This window comes from Orcinus orca, chromosome 1 (genome assembly GCF_937001465.1).
Source record: "Orcinus orca chromosome 1, mOrcOrc1.1, whole genome shotgun sequence".
Taxonomy (NCBI): Eukaryota; Metazoa; Chordata; class Mammalia; order Artiodactyla; family Delphinidae; genus Orcinus; species Orcinus orca.
Genome location: NC_064559.1, coordinates 83,163,404 through 83,184,275, shown reverse-complemented (window position 1 = coordinate 83,184,275; position 20,872 = coordinate 83,163,404).

Genomic DNA, 20,872 nt, shown 5'->3' with positions numbered 1-20,872 from the left:
TGATGCTCGGGCACTCCTCTTAGGTTTCCATCTCCATGGGGATGTGGGTCTTCCGCTCTGAGGTTCCAACGGCTGGGTTGATCACAATTTCATGATGTGGGCTCTCTGGTGTTAGTTCACTGTGGCCTGGATCCCATAGCCTCTGTGCTCTTGGCCGCCTGCTGGGAGGTTCCAACTGCTCGATTCCTCAACTTTTGTATTCTATGGGTCCTGTGTTGTGATGCTCCTCCTGCCTGCCTCACTCGCAACCCCTTTGTGATGTGGGGCTTCTGGTTTGAGGCCACATGTGCTGGGTTCCGCAACTTTCAATGATGTGGCCCCACTGGTGTGAGGACACTCCTGCCTGGTTCCCATCCCCTTGGTGATGTGGGTCTTCTGGTGACAGTCTTATCCTGACTGGGTTCCTCACTCTTCTGTGAGGTAGGCCCTCTGCTGTGAGGTCAATCCTGCCTGACTTGCACACATCACCTTGGCGACATGGGCCCTCTGTTGGCACATGGAACCTGCTGGGAGCCTCCTGCCCTCCGTGATGATGGCCCTCTAGCATCAGGCCCTAACTGCTGGGCTCCCCACGTTTTCTGATGTGAGCCCAGTGATGCCAGGACACTCCTGTCAGGTTCCCATCCCCATGGGGATGTGGGCTTTCTGCTCTGAGGTCCCAACACCTGGGTTGCTCACAGTTTCATGATGTGGGCTCTCTGGTGTTAGTTCACTCCTGCCTGCATCCCATAGCTTCTGTGCTCTCGGCCGCCTGCTGGGAGGTTCCAAATGCTGGATTCCTCACCTTTTTTATTCTTTGGGCCCTCTGTTTTTAGGCTACTCCTACCTGCCTCACTCCCATCCCCTTTGTGATGTATGTCCTCTGATATGAGGCCGCATGTGCTGGGTTCCTCACCTTTCGATGATGTGGCCCCACCGGTGGGAGGACAGTCCTGACTGGTTCCCATCCCCTTGGTGTTGTGGGCCCTCTGGCGAGAGTCTCATCCTGCCTCGGTTCCTCACCCTTCTGTGAGATAGGCCCTCTGCTGTGAGGTCACTACTGCCTGGCTGGCGCATGCCACCTTGTAGACGTGGGCCCTCTGTTGGCAGTTGGAACCTGCTGGGAGTCTCCTCCCCTCAGTTATGAGGGCCCCCTGGCGTCAGGCCCTTACTGCTGGGCTCCTAACATTTTCTGATATGTGCTAAGTGGTGCGAAGCCACTCCTGCCAGGTTCCCATCCCAATAGGGATGTGGGCCTTCTGTTCTGTGGTCCCAACGGCTGGGCTGCTCACAGGTTCATGATGTGGGCCCTCTGCTGTGAGTTCACTGCGGCCTGGATCCCATAGCCTCGGTGCTGTGGGCCACTTGCTGGGAGGTTCCAACTGCTGGATTCCTCAACTTTTATATTCTATGGACCCTGTGTTGTGAGGCCGGTCCTGCCAGCCTCATTCCGAACCCCTTGGTGATGTGGTTCCTGTGGTTTGAGGCTACATGTGCTGGGATCCTCACCTTTCGATGATGTTGTCCTACTGGTGTGGGGACACTCCTGCCTGGTTCCCATCCCCTTGGTGATGTGGGCCCTCTGGTGAGAGTCTGAACCTGGCTGTGTTCCTCACCCTTCTGTGAGGTGGGCCCTCTGCTGTGAGGTCACTCCTGCCGGGCTGCACACATCGCCTTGGTGACGTTGACCCTCTGGTGGCAGCTGGAGCCTGCTGGGAGCCTCCTCCCCTCGGTGATGAGTGCCCTCTAGCATCAGACCCTAACTTCTGAGCACCCCACGTTTTCTGATGTGAGCCCAGTGATGCCAGGACACTCCTGTCATGTTCCCATCACCATGGGGATGTGGGCCTTCTGCTCTGAGGTCCCAATGTCTGGGTTGCTCACAGTTTCATGATGTGGGCTGTCTGGTGTTAGTTCACTCCGGCCTGCATCCCCTAGCCTCTGTGCTCTGGGCCACCTGCTGGGAGGTTCCAACTGCTGGATTCCTCACCTTTCTTATTTTGGGGCCCTCTGTTGTGAGGCTCCTCCTGCCTGCCTCACTCCCAGCCCCTTGGTGATGGGTGTCCTATGGTTTGAAGCCACATGTTCTGGGTTCCTCACCTTTAGATGATGTGGCCCTACTCATGTGAGGACACTCCTGCCTGGTTCCAATCCATTTGGTAATGTGGGCCCTCTGGTGCGAGTCTGATCCTGACTGGGTTCGTCACACTTCTCTGAGGTGGGCCCTCTGCTGTGAGGTCATTCGTGCCTGGTTGGCACACATCGCCTTGGCGACGTCAGCCCTCTGGTGGCAGTTGGAGCCTGCTGGGAGCCTCCTTCCATTGGTGATGAGGGTCCTCTGGCGTCAGGCCCTAACCGCTTGTCGCCCAAAATTTTCTGATACTATCTCAGTGGTGCGAGGACACTCCTACCAGATTTCCATCCCCATGGGGATGTGGGCCTCCTGCTCTGAGGTCCCAATGGCTGGGTTGCTCAGTTTCATGACATGGGCCCTCTTCTGTGAGTTCACTGTGGCCTGGATCCCATAGCCTCGGTGCTCTGGGCTGCCTGCTGGGACGTTCCAACTGCTGGATTCCTCACTATTTTATTCTATGGGCCCAGTGTTGTGAGGCTACTCCTGCCTGCCTCACTCCGAGGCCCTTGGTGATGTGGGTCCTCTGGTTTGAGGACACATGTGCTGAGTACCTCACCTTTCGATGATGTGGCCCCACTGGTGTGAAGACACTCCTGCCTGGTTCCCATCCCCTTGGTGATGTGGGCCCTCTGGTGAGAGTCTGATGTTGGCTGGGTTTCTCACACTTCTGTGAGGTGGGACTTCTGCTGTGAGGTAACTCCTGCCTGGCTTGCTCACGTTGCCTTGGCAACGTGAGCCCTCAGGTGGCAGTTGGAGCCTGCTGGGAATCTCCTCCCCTCAGTTATGAGAGCTCTGGATAAAACACATATGCCCTTTTTTGCCAAGTGCATTATTTTCCAAGTTCTGTCTCTTTTCCTATGCTTTAAGAGCGACTCCCTTGTACCTTCTGAAATCAGTTTCCAGCAATTCTGCCCCGCATTCAAGTCCTCTTCGCAGCCTTACTTCAGAATAACTTTGGATGATAGCTGTCATTTATAACTCCACAGGTTTGTGAATTACAGTGCCCCTCAGCTCCTTTCTTCAACTCGCTTTCTTGTGAGCTGGCCGCAACACCACAGGATCTCTTCAGGCCCTAATCTAGTTCCAGCACGGCATGCGGAGCCTTTGGTTCATTCGTCTTCCTGGTGGGAAATGACAGTTAAATTTGCCCATCCAGCCACCTACAGATAGTCTCCCATTGCTTCTCCTTATTCCTGTTCATCTTCCGAAGAAATTGCAAACTGGGCCAAACAGGAGGTTAAAGGCACTGACTCTCCAGGGTGGGAGAGTGTTAGTAAAGCGTCTGGAATGTTGCACCCGAGTACCAGGGGACGAAAACTGAGACATATTTGAACACGTTTCCCGATCACACAGTGGATCATACTCTGGGTTACACATGAATGTTTTAGCTGAAGGAAGAATCCCTTAAAACTGGAGAGTTGAGAACCATGGAATTGGTACCATGCAATATGACTTCAAAGGGTCTGCATTTTCTAACCGAACCTCACCAATCCTATCACTGCAGGGTTTATGCCACTGTACACACGCTTGATTCTCTTTCGGAGACATATAAATCCATAGGTTTTAAGGTTCTTACTAGTCAGGTATATCCTTAGGCGTTTAATATGGGGTGTTGAGTCTACTTCGTTGAGCAAGGAGTAGCTCTTGTCTATTACATATTTGGCTTATGGAACGGTATCTGTGCTAATTTCAATCTGTGGTTTTATGTAGCACCCCAAGTCACCTTTCCCCTTAAGCAAGCATAAGTTGGTTTTCTACATTTGAGACCCTGTTCTGTTTTGTAATTCAGTTCCTGTGTAGCCAAGTTTACAGTCCGTGTAGTAGTGATATCTTATGATGTTTGTTTTTCTGTGTGACTTATTTCACTTAGAATCATCGTACCTGAATCCACTCATTATGCTGCTACGGGCCTGATGACATAGATTTCATTGCTGAGTGATATTGAATTGTACGTAAGTACCACAACTTCTTTATCCATTTTTCGCTTTCTGTGATATTGAACTTGTACCGTAAACGATGTTCTTGTAAACAGATCCGTCCCAAACTTTGGGGTGGCTGTGTCTTTTTGATTTTAATTTCCCTAAGCTATAGGACCATAAGTGGAAGTGCCCTAGGCTCTTTTGCTTTGTTTTTTAGATGTTTCAGGAAACACCATACACTTCTCCAGAGTGGCTGTTGGCAATTTACATCCCGCCCATCAGCATAACAAGGCTCCCAGTTCTCCATGGCCTGTCCTGCCTTTCTGGATTTTACACTTTTTTCAGATGGCAATTTTGATGGGGGGAAGTGAGACCACATTGTAGTGCAGATTTCCTTTGCAAGCTTGCTTGGTTAGCCAAAAAGGGCGTATTCGTTTTTCCTGAATATATTCAGGAAAAAACGCATACGCACTTTTTGGCCAAGTGCATCATTGTGGACGTTCTGCCTCTTTTCCTATGCTTTAAATGCAATTCCAGTCTACCTCCTGAAATCGGTTTCCTGCAATTCTGTCCCGATTTCAAGTCTTGGCACCCTTACTTCAATATATTTTTGGACGATAGCTGTCATTTATAACTCTGCAGGTTTGTGAATGACAGTGCCCCTGAGCTCCTTTCTTCAACTCGCTTTCTTGTGAGCTGGCCGCAACACCGCAGGATTGCTTCAGGCCCTAGTGTTGTTCCGGCACGGCATGCTGAGCCTTTGGTTAATTCCTCTTCCTGGTGGGAAATGAGAGTTAAATTTGCCCGTCCAGACACCTCCAGCTAGTCTCTCATTGGTTCTCCCTATTCCTGTTCATCTTACGCAGAATTTGCAAACTGGGCCAAACAGGAGGTTAAAGGCACTGACTCTTCAAGTGGGGAGAGTGTTAGTAAAGTGTCTGGAATGTTGCTCCCGAGTACCAGGGGATGAAAACTGAGACACATTTGAACACGTTTCCCAATCACACGGTGGATCATACTCTGGGATCCACATGCATGTTTTAGCTGAAGGAAGAATCCCTTAAACCTGGAGAGTTGAGACCCAGGGAATGGGTACCATGCAATATGACTTCAAAGGGTCTGCATTTGCTCACCGAACCTCACCAATCCTATCACTGCTGCATTTATAACGCTGTACACACACTTGATTCTCTTTCAGAGACATATAAATCCATAGGTTTTAAGACTCTTACTAGTCAGGTATATTCGTAGGCATTTAATATGGGGTGTTGAGTCCACTTCGCTGAGCAAGGAGTAGCTCTTGTCTATTACATATTTGGCTTATGGAACGGTATCTGTGCTAATATCAATCTCTGGTTTCATGCAGCACCCCAACTCACCTTTCCCCTTAAGCAAGCATAAGTTGGTTTTCTACATTTCAGACCCTGTTCTGTTTTGTAATTCAGTTCCTGTGTAGCCAAGGTTACATTCCGTGTATTAGTGATATCTTATGATGTTTGTTTTCTGTGTGACTTATTTCACTTAGAGTCATCGTAGCTGAATCCACTCATTATGCTGCTACGGGCCTGATGACATAGATTTCATTGCTGAGTGATATTGCATTGTACGTAAGTACCACAACTTCTTTATCCATTTTTCGCTTTCTGTGATATTGAACTTGTACCATAAACGAGGTTCTTGTAAACAGAGCCGGCCCAAACTTTGGGGTGGCTGTGTCTTTTTGATTTTAGTTTCCCTAAGCTATAGGACCATAAGTGGAAGTGCCCTAGGCTCTGTTGCTTTGTTTTTTGGATGTTTCAGGAAACGCCATACACTTCTCCAGAGTGGCTGTTGGCAATTTACATCCCGCCCATCAGCATAACAAGGCTCCCAGTTCTCCATGGCCTGTCCTGACTTTCTGGATTTTACACTTTTTTCAGATGGCCCTTTTGACCGGTGGGCAGTGAGACTTCATTGTAGTTCAGATTTCCTTTGCAAGCTTGCTTTGTTGGCCAAAAAGGGCGTATGCGTTTTTTCCTGAATATATTCAGGAAAAAACGCATACGCCCTTTTTAGCCAAGTGCATCATTGTGGACGTTCTGCCTCTTTTCCTATGCTTTACATGCAATTCCTGTCTACCTCCTGAAATCGGTTTCCTGCAATTCTGTCCCACTTTCACGTCCTCTTGGCAGCCTTACTTCAATATATTTTTGGACGATAGCTGTCATTTATAACTCTGCAGGTTTGTGAATTACAGTGCCCCTGAGCTCCTTTCTTCAACTCGCTTTCTTCTCAGCTGGCCGCAACACCGCATGATTGCTTCAGGCCCCAGTGTGGTTCCGGCACAGCACGCTGAGCCTTTGGTTAATTCCTCTTCCTGGTGGGAAATGAGAGTTAAATTTGCCCGTCCAGACACCTCCAGCTAGTCTCTCATTGGTTCTCCCTATTCCTGTTCATTTTCCACAGAAATTGCAAACTGGGCCAAACAGGAGTTTAAAGGCACTGACTCTCCAAGTGGGGAGAGTGTTAGTAAAGCGTCTGGAATGTTGCTCCCGAGTACCAGGGGATGAAAACTGAGACACATTTGAACACTTTTCCCGATCACATGGTGGATCATACTCTGGGTTCCACATGCATGTTTTAGCTGAAGGAAGAATCCCTTAAACCTGGAGAGTTGAGACCCATGGAATGGGTACCATGCAATATGACTTCAAAGGGGCTGCATTTGCTCACCAATCCGCACCAATCCTATCACTGCTGCGCTCATGCTGCTGTACACATGCTTGATTCTCTTTCGGAGACATATAAATCCATAGGTTTTAAGATTCTTACTAGTCAGGTATATTCTTAGACGTTTAATATGGGGTGTTGTGTCCTCTTCGTTGAGCAAGGAGTATCTCTTGTCTATTACATATTTGGCTTATGGAACGGTATCTCTGCTAATTTCAATCTCTGGTTTTATGCAGCACCCCAACTCACCTTTCCCCTTAAGCAAGCATAAGTTGGTTTTCTACATTTGAGACCCTGTTGTGTTTTGTAATTCAGTTCCTTTGTAGCCAAGTTTACATTCCGTGTAGTAGTGATATCTTATGATGTTTCTTTTTCTGTGTGACTTATTTCACTTAGAATCATCGTACCTGAATCCAGTCATTATTTTGCTATGGGCCTCATGACATAGATTTCATTGCTGAGTGATATTGCATTGTACGTAGTACCACAACTTCTTTATCCATTTTTCGCTTTCTGCGATATTGAACTTGTACCGTAAACGAGGTTCTTGTAAACAGAGCCGTCCCAAACTTTGGGGTGGCTGTGTCTTTTTTATTTTAATTTCCCTAAGCTATAGGTCCATAAGTGGAAGTGTCCTAGGCTCTGTTGCTTTGTTTTTTAGATGTTTCAGGAAACACCATGCACTTCTCCAGAGTGGCTGTTGGCAATTTACATCCCGCCCATCAGCATAACAAGGCTCCCAGTTCTCCATGGCCTGTCCTGCCTTTCTGGATTTTACACTTTTTTCAGATGGCCGTTTTGACACGGGGGCAGTGAGACTTCATTGTAGTGCAGATTTCCTTTGCAAGCTTGCTTGGTTGGCCAAAAAGTGCGTATGCGTTTTTTCCTGAATATATTCAGGATAAAACGCATACGCCCTTTTTGGCCAAGTGCATCATTGTGGACGTTCTGCCTCTGTTCCTATGCTTTCAATGCAATTCCAGTCTACCTCCTGAAATCGGTTTCCTGCAATTCTGCCTTGCTGTCAGTGCCTCTTCATAGCCTTACCTCAATATACTTTTGGAAAATAGTTGGCCTTTATAACTCGGCAGGTTTTTGAATTGCAGTTGCCCTTAGTTCCATTTTTCAGCTCTTATTTTTGTGATCTTGCCTCATATCCACATGATTTCTTCAGGCCCTATTCTTCTTCTGGGGCGCCTTGCTGTGCCTTTGGTTAATTCTTCTGTGAATTTAGAGTGACATGTGCCCATTGAAACCACTACAGCTATTTTCTCACTGGTTCCCCCTATTCCCATTCATCCTCCGCACTAACTGCAGACTGCGATACCGGAACTTAAAGGCATTGACTCTCCATATGGGGATGTTGTTAGTATAGGTGAATGTTGATCCGGAGCCCCAGGAGAGGAAAATGAGGTGCGTTTTAGAAACCTTTCCCGATCATATGGTATACCATCTGCTGGATTTCCCATGCATGGTTTAGCTGTAGGAAGATTCCCTTCAACCTGGAGTGTTGGGACCCTTGGAATGAGTAGCATGAAGTATTGCATTAAACTTTCGGCAGTTGCTCACCAAAGCTCACCAATCCTCTCAGCCCCAAGTGTCCAGCCTTATGTCTTATCCAGCTGTGGGTTTATATGTGGTCATTCCAGGTTGCATCACAGCCCCTGAGCGAATTTTGTAAGAATTTTTCTCTCTTTCATTGTTTCTGCGTTTTGGTTTTAAAATTTATTTCTATAATGGGGTTTAGCTCATTTTCACTGCTGTGTTTGTGCCGCTCTGCACACACTTGATTCCCTTATGGAGATATATCAATACATGGGTTTTAAGATTCTTATTACTCAGACATATTTCTCTGCGGTGTATAGGGTGTGTTCAGGCCAGTTCATTGAGCAAGGTGTAGATCTTGTCTAATACCTATTTGGTTTATTGAATGGTATCTGTGCTAACTTCAAACTCTGGTTTTATGCATCACCCCACCTCTCCTTTCCCCTTAAGCTGACATAAGTGTGTTTTCTAAATGTGAGACACTGTTCTGTTCTGTAATTCATTTCTTGTGCAGCCATATTTATCCTCCCTCTATAAGTGATATCTTATGATATGTTTCTTTTTCTGTTTGACTTATTTCAAGTAGTATTATCGGACCTAAATCCACTCTTTATCCTTCTACTAGCCTTATTACATTGATTTCATGGTGAAGAGATATTCCATTGTACATAAGTACCACATTTTCTTTTTCTATTGTTCTCTTTCCTGGGATATTTAAGGTGTACTGAAGTTGAGGTTCTTGTAAACAGAGTAGCCCTAAACTGTGGTGTGCTTGTGTCTTGTTGATTTTTAGACTTCCCTAGATATACTCCCGTGATTGGAAGTGCCCTATGCTCTGTAGCTCTGTTTTTTAGATGATTTAGGAACCACCATACACTTCTCCAGAGTGGCTCTCGGCAGTTCACACACTGTCCATCAGCGTATAAAGGCTCCCTGTTCTCCATGGCCTGTCCTGCATTTCTGGTTTTTACAATTTTTTTGGATAGCCCTTATGACCGGTGGGAAATGAGACTTCTTTGTTGTGCACATTTGCATTGCTTGCTTGCTTGGTTGCCCATAAAGTGCGTATGCGTTTTTTCCTGGATATATTCAGGAAAAAACGCATACTCCCTTTTGGGCCAACTGCATCATTGTCGAAATTCTGCCACTTTTCATGTGCTTTAAAGACGAGTCCAATCTATCTCTTGAAATCTGTTTCTTGCAATTCTGTCTTGCATTCAGATCCTCTTCTTTGCCTTACCTCAACATATTTTTGGACGTTAGTTTTCATTTATAACTCTGCAGGTTTGTGAATTGCAGTGACCCTGAGCTCCATTTTTTAAGTTGCTCTTTTGTGAGCTGGCCTCAAAGCCGCAGGATTGCTTCAGGCCCTATTTTGGCTCCGGCGAGGCGGGCTGAGCCTTTTTTTAATTCTTATTCTTTATGGGAAATTAGAGTGACATGTGCCCGTCCAAACCCCTACAACTATTCTCTCATTGGTTCCTGCTCTTCCCGTTCATCCTCCTCACAATTTGCAAAATGTGTGAAACAGAAGTTTAAATGTGCTGATTCTCTAAGTGGGGAGATTCTAAGTAACGTGGCTGGAATGATGAAAAGGAGCACCAGGAGAGGATAAATGAGGTGCATTTTAGACACATCTCCCGATCACATGGTGTACAGTCCTCTGGGTTTTCCATGCATGTTTTAGCTGTAGGAAGATGCCTTGAACCTGCACATTTGGGACCCATTGAATGGGTACCAGGTAGTATTACTTTAAAGGGTGTGCATTTCCTCACCCAACCTCACATTTCTCTTAGCGCGAACAGTTTCCAGCCTTATGTCTCATCCTGCTGTGGGTCTAGATGTGTTCAATCCATGTTGCATCACCGTCCCTGAGGAAAAGTTGTAAGAGGTTTTCTCTGTCTCTCTGTCGTTTATTTTTTTCAATTTATTACTATAGTGGTTACAGCTGATTTTCAAAGCTCTGTTTCTTGCTGCTGTACATCCACTTGATTCACGTACAGAGAGACATCAATAAATTCTTTTTCAGATTCTTACCAGTCATAGATATTCTTTTCCGGTGACTTGAGTGTGCTGAGTGCAGTTCTTTTAGCTACCGTGTAGGCCTTGTTGATTATCAGTTTGGTATTTGGAATGGTATCTTTGCTAATTTCAACCTCCTGGATGATGCCTCACCCCTCCCCACCTTTCCCGTTTAGCAGCCTTACGCGTGTTTTCTACATATTTGACTATGTTTTTGTTTTGTCATTTATTTCATGTGTAGCCATTTTGGATTCCACCTTTAAGTGATATCTTATGATATGTGTCTTTTTCTTTTTGAATTATGTCACTTAGAATGATCATACGTAACTCCTCCGGAGTTGTTACAACTGGCCATATTTCATTGATTTCCAGGCTGAGTAATATTCCACTCTACATAAGTACCACATCTCTATCCATTTTTTCCCTCCAGAGACATTTAAGTTATATCCTAGTCGAGGATCTTTTAAACAGAGAGGCAGTAAACATTGGGGTGCCTGTGTCCTCTCGATTTTTGTTTTTCCCAAGATATACGCCCATGAGTGCAAGTGCCCTATGCTCTGTAGCTCATTTTTTAGATGCTTTAGTAAACACAATACACTTCTCCAGAATGGCCGTTGGCAATATACATTTCCACTATAAGCCTCACAGGGCTCCCTCTTCTCCTTGCCCTGTCCTGCATTTCTGGTGTTTACACTTTATGAGGATGGCTCTTCTGACTGATGTGAAGTGATATCTTTTGTAGTATTGATTTCCAGTGCCCACCTGTTTGGTTGGCTAAAAAAGTGTATGCCCTTTTCTTGAATATATACAGAAAAAAACGCATACAGCCTTTTTGGCCAACTGCAATGTTGGCAATGTTCAGCCCCTTTTCTTGTGCTTAATGGCGAGTCCTTTCTACCTCCTCAAATCCCTTTCCTGCCATTCTCCCTTGCTTACCAATCCTTTTCTCTGACTTTCCTCAAGACATTTTCAGTGATAGATATTTTCAACTCTGCAGTTTCGTGAATTTTACTGCCCCTGAGTTCCATTGTTCAACTTGTGTTTATGGGAACTGGCCACAAAGCAGTGGGATTTCCTCAAGCCCTATACTCTTTCCATGGGCAACCCTAGCCTTTGGTCAATTCGTCTTCCTGATTGGAAATTAGAGTGACATGTGCCTGTCTGAACACCTAGGACTTGTCTCTCATTGTTCCTCATCCTTCCGCTTCATCCTCTGGACAAATTCCAAACTGTACGCAACAGGATGTTGACAGTGCTGACATCTCCAAGTGGGGAGACTGTTAGTAAAGACGCTGGAGGGGTGAACCCGAGCACCAGGAGATGAGGAGATGAGATGCCTTTTCCAAACTCTTCCCGATCAGACGGTATACCATCCTCTGGGTGTGACAGACATGTTTTAGCATTAGGAAGAGTCCCATTCATGTAAGGAGAACACCAGGGCTTTTTCAAAATCAGTGTCTCCCCGAAACCCCAACTGGGGAATTTTTTAAGCTATGGCTACACATATGTTCATTAAGGGCCTTGGGAAGTAGGCAGAGTCCAAACTTTAGATGATTGAAGTCTTCAGGGTCAGAAGCACTCACCACCGGCTTCCCTTAGGTTACACTTTAACTGTCATTGATAGATGATGTCAATAAAAATATCTATTCTTTTTCCGATTATTTCCCCTTATAGGTTATTGCAAAATATTGAGTGTAGTTCCCTGTGCTATCCAGTAGTTCCTTGTTGATGATCTATTTTATACATAGCAGTGTGTATGTGTTAATTCCAAACTGTTAATTTATCCCTCCTCCCACCTTTCCCCTTTGGTAATAATAAATTATAAGATTTTATACTTCTCAGAAATGGGGGAGCTGAAAGAGAGGTATCATTTTCAATGGAAAAGCATTTAAAACAAGATTGAAGCTTTAACCAAGATTATTAGATGTACATCCTTGGAAAGAAATCACTTCATTTCTCTAATATTGACCTGACAAATAAGACAAACCTTTTCACTGAACTTGCTTATAATAAAGTGATGGAAATATCAAATGGAAGTGTTAGAAACATCTTAATTTACCCGAGCCTTATAAACTGTTCTATGTTAACTACAGTTTGGCTCACACATCTGTTCATTGAAGTTACAATAGTCTCAATTTCTGTTACTGATCCTCCAGAGTGGACCCCAACAAGTGTCCCCCTGCCCAGTGTCATTGGGGCCAACAGATCGAGACTGAGTTTGGTTCACAAGCAAAGGAAACTTTATATTTTGATCAGAGAATGGAGAGGTGAGAGCATACACTACCCCGTGGGCTGTGGGCTGGGCTGGGCTGCTGTGTAGAGATCCTGTCAGAGTCAGTGGGAGGGAGGGGGTGGAGCTCTCGAGGGCCGGGTTGGCTGCAGCTCAGGCTCTATATCTCGGAGTCTGCACTGGGCCCTAGGAGCTGAGGTGTCGACCCAGCCATTCTGCACTAGGAAATCTGGTCTGAAGTGCCGGGTGTGGAACCTCTGCATGCGGGACCCTAGGAGCACGTGAAATTAGACAAAGCACAAAGGATAAAAAAGGTCAGACTTGACTTTATTGCCCAGATTCTATTTTTATCTCCCAGGGATTTTTAATGGGCTTTGCTGGGGACAACCCCCTCCTCTGTCTTTTGTCCTGTTCCTCATTCTTGGAGTGCTGACGGTGCAGACCCTTCTTCTGTAACTGCTGAGTGCTGAGTTGGGGGCCCTCATACCAGGGGGCGAGGGTCAGAGCTTCTCCCCAGCAGCCTCCAGGTGACGTTGATTGGCCCCAGGACCCCTGCCTCCCTGCTCGTCCGCCTGAGCACCAGCATTGGAAGTGTTATAGATTCTAATGACCTTTAAGGGTCCAGGAAAGACATGTGCAGAGACGCTGTGGGGGCCGGTTTCACCCCGCCCCCCATTTGTTCGGCCACCTTAGGCTGACCGTTTCTGCCAGCCTAGATGCTCTGACCAGTAGTCTGCTCTTTCTTCAATTAGGCCCCTGAATTAACGTAAAAACAGCACCAGGTGTCAGAGCCCTGCCCGCTCAACTCCCAGACAGTCCAGGGTCAGTGGTGATCAAGGACCATGATCGCCACTGAGTCAACAGCCTTTTGAAGTAAACAGGAGTCCAGCCGGTCTTATTGGCCACCATCATCACGGTGTCTGTAGGCTTTTCTATGGTGACAGTGTGATATACGGTTCCCCCGCCAAGATTATTAGCTCCCCTCCGGGTGCAGTAAGTCCTGCAAGCAGTAGTCTACTCCTTCGGGACACACTATTGTTGTTTTATGAGAGAAACTCCAGGTCAAGTGATGTTCACACGAGTCGTCATGGTGCCCTGTTGCCCCCGGTTATCTCTCTGGATGTTGGAGTTGGAGGGCCTCCTCACTCGAGGTCGGTGTGCCCACGGAGCGAACCCTGCAACTTCAGGGCATGGTTGGTGATTAGGATCACCACGTGGGGTCCTTTTCCCTTAGGAGGGAGGTGGCCTTTTGGGCTGCTGATTTCCAGGTTTTTAGATACCGCCAGTATCTTGGCCAGATGTGGCAGTGGGCCAAGCCCCTTGGTGACTGTAGTTTATCTTACCTGGATGGCATTCTTGCGTTGTTCCATTTCAAGTGGTCCCAGTTTTTTCACTAATTCTCCAATAGCGATTCACCTTTCACCGGGAATGGAAAGGTCAAAGGGTTTAGCTAAATTAGGGAGTTCCAGGGCAAGGGTCTGAATTGACTGCTCTTTCCATTCTTGAAAGGCCACTTCTGGATTCTGTTCAAAAGGATCATCATCTTTTCCTTTCAGTGTTTCATATAGAGGCCCAGCTAGTAGACTGTAGTTAGGGATCCAGAAGCAGCAAACCCTGGCCTCCCCAGGAACCCCTAAGCTGTCTTCTAGTTTTAGAAAGGGGTAAGGCTGCAAATGGTTTCTTCCCTTTCCTGGGATGGGCTTCTCTGACCTTGTGTGAGAATGAAGCCCAGGCAGGTCACCGCAGTCTGTGATATTTGAGCTTTTTCTTGGACAACTTCTATCCTTTATTGGCTTGGTAGTTCAGAGGCCTCGTTAGTAGGGCTGGCGATCAGAATGTCATCTGCATATTGAAGGAGGGTTTCCTTTTCCAGAGGTAGAACTTTTCGGTCTTTAGCTAAGCTTTCCCCAAAGATGGTGTGGGAATTTTTGAACCCTTGGGGCAAGACGGCCCGGAAGTATTGTTTTAGTTGTATGTTGAGTCCTGCCACTCACAAGCCAAAATTTCTTGTGACTCTGGGACTAATGGAATACAAAAGAAGGCATCATTGAAGACTAATACAGAATACCATGTCCTGGTGGTTGGTAGAATGACCAGCAGGGTGTAGGAATCAGGAGCAGCTGGAGGTATATCCTCGGTGGCTTCACTGACTGTCCTGACATCCTTTACCAGGTCCCCAGCAGCCCATGGGGCTCTCGTGGTCAGGCCAATCCCAGGATATGGAGCTCTCCTGGGCAGGTACCCCACCCCCAACCCAGCCCACGGGGCTCTCATGGTCAGGCCCCTCCCAGGATACAGAGCTACCCTTGCAGGTACCGTGGCAGGGCTGGGCACACAGGAACCGTGCACATAGCCCTCATTGAAGAGCACCCCCAGCTCACCTGTCGCTCAGAGCTGACACAGAGCACCTCAGAGCAGGACTTGAACTAACAAACAGCAGCTCCGACAGGTCTGTGACCCTGGGCATCACTCTGTGTGGCCTCCCTCCACCTGGTCTTCCAGAGACTTCCACTGCACCCAGGGCACCAGGCCTCTGTCTCCACCCACCACCCACCCCTCCTCTCCCTGACTCCTGGGTTCCTCTCATTAGGAGAGGGTTTTCTTGAAGTTGTCTCCCACTCATGGGCCAGATAAAATGATTAGAAAACAAGCCAAAGCTGCAGCCCCTTGTCTATCCTGACTCTCAGGAGCCCACACCTGTTCCTTGGACCTGGCCGGTTCAGCAAGTTCCATTTTCTGCAACTGTGAGCCCCTGAGGGGTGATGATTGGCTGACCTGGGCAGCCTTACCATGCCGGCCAGCCCTCTCCAGGTGTGCCTGGGTTGAGATCAATATAAATACCACTCCAGGCAGCAAGAGCCCCCGCAGCCGTGCCTGACGCCATTTTCTCTGCCCTGTCAGCAGTCTCGGGGCTGGGCTGGTGGGAGGGAGTGAGAGGCCACGGCTTTGTGGGTGGCCCAGTGTGAGTGGGGCTCTGCTGGACTTTCTGCAGCAGTTGCCAGGCTGCCACCTGCTAAAGAAGAGGATGTGTCACCCATACCTGCTGCTGGAATTTCTCCCTGGGCAGAGGTGAGGAAGGAAAAAAGCAGTGGGGGCAGGGACAGGACGGGTATCTCAGGCAGGGAAATGGAAATCTTCCAGAAGAGCACCCAGGGCCAGGACCATCCTGGCTGGCCTGCAGGCACCAAGTCAGCTGGCATGCTGTCACTCGTGTGGCTCCATGGCCCTTCCTCTAGCCTTTCAAGTCCTTGTATATATTCAGGTGTTTTACCTGGGAAGGGTGGGAACAGTTCAGCAGCAACTGGCCTGGGGCTCAGCTCACGTTTACTCACAGATGCCTCGGCACGGTGCCCCAGCTTTGCAATGAGGACGCTTGTTGTGTGGGGGCTGCTGGCTGAATGGGAGACGATTCCCCACTGCTGACCAACTTCAGAATTGTTTACAACTGGAGCAAGTGCCCTGCTACAGTTTTCCTCTGTGTAACTGGTGGGTTCTGTTTTTTTTTTTCTCTTTTTCGTTTTTGGTTCAAGGTAGATTTTATTCCTCTTTTTTGTATTTACAGATATAAGCATGGAAATAATTTATTCATATAAATACATGTATGTGAAGGGAATAATTGTTTTTTCTGTTTTATTTTTTAAATTTTATTTCTTTTTAATTTTGAATTTTATTTTATACTTTTATACAGCAGGTTCTTATTGGTTATCTATTTTATACATATAAATGTTTACATGCCAATCCCAATCTCTCAACTCCTCCCACCACTACCCCCCCAAGAGCTTTCCCCCCTTGTTGTCCAAACGATTGTTGTCTACATCTGTTGCTCTATTTATGCCTTGCAAAACGGTTAATCTGTACAGTTTTTCTAGGTTCCACATATATGCATGAATATACAAGATTTGTTTTTCTCTTTCTGACTTACTTCACTCTGTATGACAGTCTCTAGATCCATCGACGTCTCTACAAATGACCCAGTTTCATTCCTTTCGTGGCTTAGTAATATTCCATTTTATATATGTACCACATCTTTATGCATTCGTCTGTCTGTGGGCATTTAGGTTGCTTCCATTACCTCGATATTGTAAATAGTGATGCAATGAACATTGCGGTGAATGTCTGTTTTTGATTTATGGTTTTGTCTGGGTATATGTCCAGTACTGGGATTGCTGTATCATATGGTAATTCTATTATTAGTTTCTTAAGAAACTCCATATTGTTCTCCATAGTGACTGTATCAATTTATATTCCCAACAATAGTGGAAGAGGCTTCCTTTTCTCCACACCCTTTCCAGCATTTGTTGTTTGTAGATTTTCAGATGATGCCCATTCTAACAGGTGTGAGGTGATACCTCATTGTTGAGTCCATTTCATTGAGCAAGGGGTAGGTCTTGTCTATTACATATTTGGCTTATGGAATGGTATCTGTGCTAATTTCAAACTCTGGTTTTATGCAGGACCCCAACTCACCTTTCCCCTTAAGCAAGCATAAGTTGGTTTTCTAAACTTGAGACCTTATTCTGTTTTGTAATTCAGTTCATGTGTAGCCAAGTTTACATTCCGTGCATTAGTGATACCTTATGATATTTCTTTTTCTGTGTGACTTATTTCACTTAGAATCATCGTGCCTCAATCCACTCATTATGCTGGTACAGGCCTGGTGACACAGATTTCATTGCTGAGTGGTATTCTGTTGTACGTAAGTACCGCAACTTCTTTATCAATTATTTGTTCTCTGGGATATTTAACTTGTACTGTAGAAGAGGTTCCTGTAAACAGAGCCGTCCCAAATTTTGGGGTGGCTGTGTCTTTTTGATTTTAATTTCCCTAAGCTATAGGACCATAAGTGGAAATGCCCTAGACTCTGTTGCTTTGTTTTTCAGATGTATCAGGAAACACCATACACTTCTCCAGAGTGGCTGTTGGCAATTTACATCCCGCCGATCAGCATAACAAGGCTCCTTTTTCCCCATGGTCTGTCCTGCCTTTCTGGATTTTACACTTTTTTCAGATGGCCCTTTTGACTGGGGGGCAGTGAGAGTTCATTGTAGTGCAGATTTCCTTTGCAAGCTTGCTTGGTTGGCCAAAAAGGGCGTATGCGTTTTTTCCTGAATATAATCAGGAAAAAAGTCATACGCCCTTTTTGGCCAAGTGCATCATTGTGGACGTTCTGCCTCTTTACCTATGCTTTAAATGAAATTCCAGTCTACCTCCTGAAATTGGTTTCCTGCAATTCTGCCCCACATTCAAGTCCTCTTGGCAGCCTTACTTCAATATATTTTTGGACGATAGCTGTCATTTATAACTCTGCAGGTTTGTGAATTACAGTGCCCCTGAGCTCCTTTCTTCATCTCGCTGTCTTGTGAGCTTTCCGCAACACTGCAGGATTGCTTCAGGCCCTAGTGTGGTTCCGGCACGGCCCGCTGAGCCTTTGGTTAATTCCTCTTCCTGGTGGGAAATGAGAGTTAAATTTGCCCGTCCAGACACCTCCAGCTAGTCTCTCAGTGGTTCTCCCATTTCCTGTTCATTTTCCGCAGAAATAGCAAACTGGGCCAAACAGGAGGTTAAAAGCACTGACTCTCCAAGTGGGGAGAGTGTTAGTAAACCATCTGGAATGTTGCACCTGAGTACCAGGGGACGAAAAATGAGACACATTTGAACACGTTTCCCGATCACACGGTGAATCATACTCTGGGTTCCACATGCATGTTTTAGCTGAAGGAAGAATCCCTTAAACCTGGAGAGTTGAGACCCATGGAATGGGTAACATGCAATATGACTTCAAAGGGTCTGCATTTGCTCACCAATCCTCACCAATCCTATCACTGCTGCGTTTATGCCGCTGTACACACACTTGATCCTCTTTCGGAGACATATAAATCCATAGGTTTTAAGATTCTTACTAGTCAGGTATATTCTTAGGCGATTAATATGGGGTGTTGAGTCCACTTCGTTGAGCAAGGAGTAGCTCTTGTCTATTACATATTTGGCTTATGGAACGGTATCTGTGCTAATTTCAATCTCTGGTTTTATGCAGCACCCCAACTCACCTTTCCCCTTAAGCAAGCATTAGTTGGTTTTCTACATTTGAGACCCTGTTCTGTTTTGTAATTCAGTTCCTGTGTAGCCAAGTTTACATTCCGTGTAGTAGTGATATCTTATGATGTTCCTTTTTCTGTGTGACTTATTTCACTTAGAATCATCGTACCTGAATCCACTCATTATGCTGCTACGGGCCTGATGACATAGATTTCATTGCTGAGTGATATTGCACTGTACGTAAGTACCAAACATCTTTATATATTTTTCGCTATCTGTGATATTGAACTTGTACCGTAAACGAGGTCCTTGTAAACACAGCTGTCCCAAACTTTAGGGTGGCTGTGTCTTTTTGATTTTAATTTGCCTAAGCTATAGGACCATAAGTGGAAGTGCCCTCAGCTCCGTTTCTTTGTTTTCTAGATGTTTCAGGAAACACCATACACTTCTCCAGAGTGGCTGTTGGCAATTTACATCCCGCCCATCAGCATAAGAAGGCTCCCAGTTCTCCATGGCCTGTCCTGCCTTTCTGGATTTTACACTTTTTTCAGATGGCCCTTTTCACCGGGGGGCAGTGAGACTTCATTGTAGTGCAGATTTCCTTTGCAAGCTTGCTTGGTTGGCCAAAAAGTGCGTATGCGCTTTTTCCTGAATATATTCAGGAAAAAACGCATACGCCCTTTTTCGCCAAGTGCACCATTGTGGACGTTCCGCCTGTTTTCCTATGCTTTAAATGGAATTCCAGTCTACCTCCTGAAATCGGTTTCCTGCAATTCTGCCCCGCTTTCAAGTTCTCTTGGCAGTCTTACTTCAATATATTTTTGGACGATAGCTGTCATTTATAACTCTGCATGTTTGTGAATTACAGTGCCTCTGAGCTCCTTTCTTCAACTCGCTTTCTTGTGAGGTGGCCGCAACACCGCAGAATTGCTTCAGGCCGTAGTGTGGTTCCGGCACGGCACGCTGAGCCTTTGGTTAATTCCTCTTCCTGGTGGGAAATGAGAGTTAAATTTGCCCGTCCAGGAACCTCCAGCTAGTTTCTCATTGGTTCTCCCTATTCCTGTTCATTTTCTGCAGAAATTGCAAACTGGGCCAAACAGGAGGTTAAAGGCACTGACTCTCCAAGTGGGGAGAGTGTTAGTAAAGCGTCTGGAATGTGGCGCCCGAGTACCAGGGTATGAAAACTGAGACTCATTTGAACACGTTTCCCGATCACACGGTGGATCATACTCTGGGTTCCACATGCATGTTTTAGCTGAAGGAAGAATCCTTTAAACCTGGAGAGTTGAGACCCATGGAATGGGTACCATGAAATATGACTTCAAAGGGTCTGCATTTGCTCACCGAACCTCACCAATCCTATCACTGCTGCTTTTATGCCGCTGTACACACGCTTGGTTCTCTTTCGGAGACATATAAATCCATGGGTTTTAAGATTCTTACTAGTCAGGTATATTCTTAGGCGTTTAATATGGGGTGTTGTGTCCTCTTCGTTGAGCAAGGAGTAGCTCTTGTCTATTACATATTTGGCTTATGGAACGGTATCTGTGCTAATTTCAATCTATGGTAATGCAGCACCCCAACTCACCTTTCCCCTTAAGCAAGCATAAGTTGGTTTTCTACATTTGAGACCCTGTTCTGCTTTGTAATTCAGTTCCTGTGTTGCCAAGTTTACATTCCGTGTAGTAGTGATATCTTATGATGTTTCTTTTTCTGTGTGACTTATTTCACTTAGAATCATCGTACCTGAATCCACTCATTATGCTGCTACGTGCCTGATGACATAGATTTCTTTGGTGAGTGATATTGCACTGTACGTAAGTACCACAAATTCTTTATCCATTTTTCGCTTTCTGCGATATTGAACTTGTACCGTAAACGAGGTTCTTGTAAACAGAGCCGTCCCAAACTTTGGTGTGGCTGTGTCTTTTTGATTTTAATTTCCCTAAGCTATAGGACCATAAGTGGAAGTGCCCTAGGCTCTGTTGCTTTGTTTTTGGATGTTTCAGGAAACACCATACACTTCTCCAGAGTGGCTGTTGGCAATTTACATCCCGCCCATCAGCATAACAAGGCTCCCAGTTCTCCATGGCCTGTCCTGCCTTTCTCGATTTTACACTCTATTCAGATGGCCCTTTTGTCCGGGGGAAGTGAGACTTCATTTTAGTGCAGATTTCCTTTGCAAGCTTGCTTTGTTGGCCAAAAAGTGCGTATGCGTTTTTTCCTGAATATATTCAGGAAAAAATGCATATGCCCTTTTTGGCCAAGTGCATCATTGTGGACGTTCTGCCTCTTTTC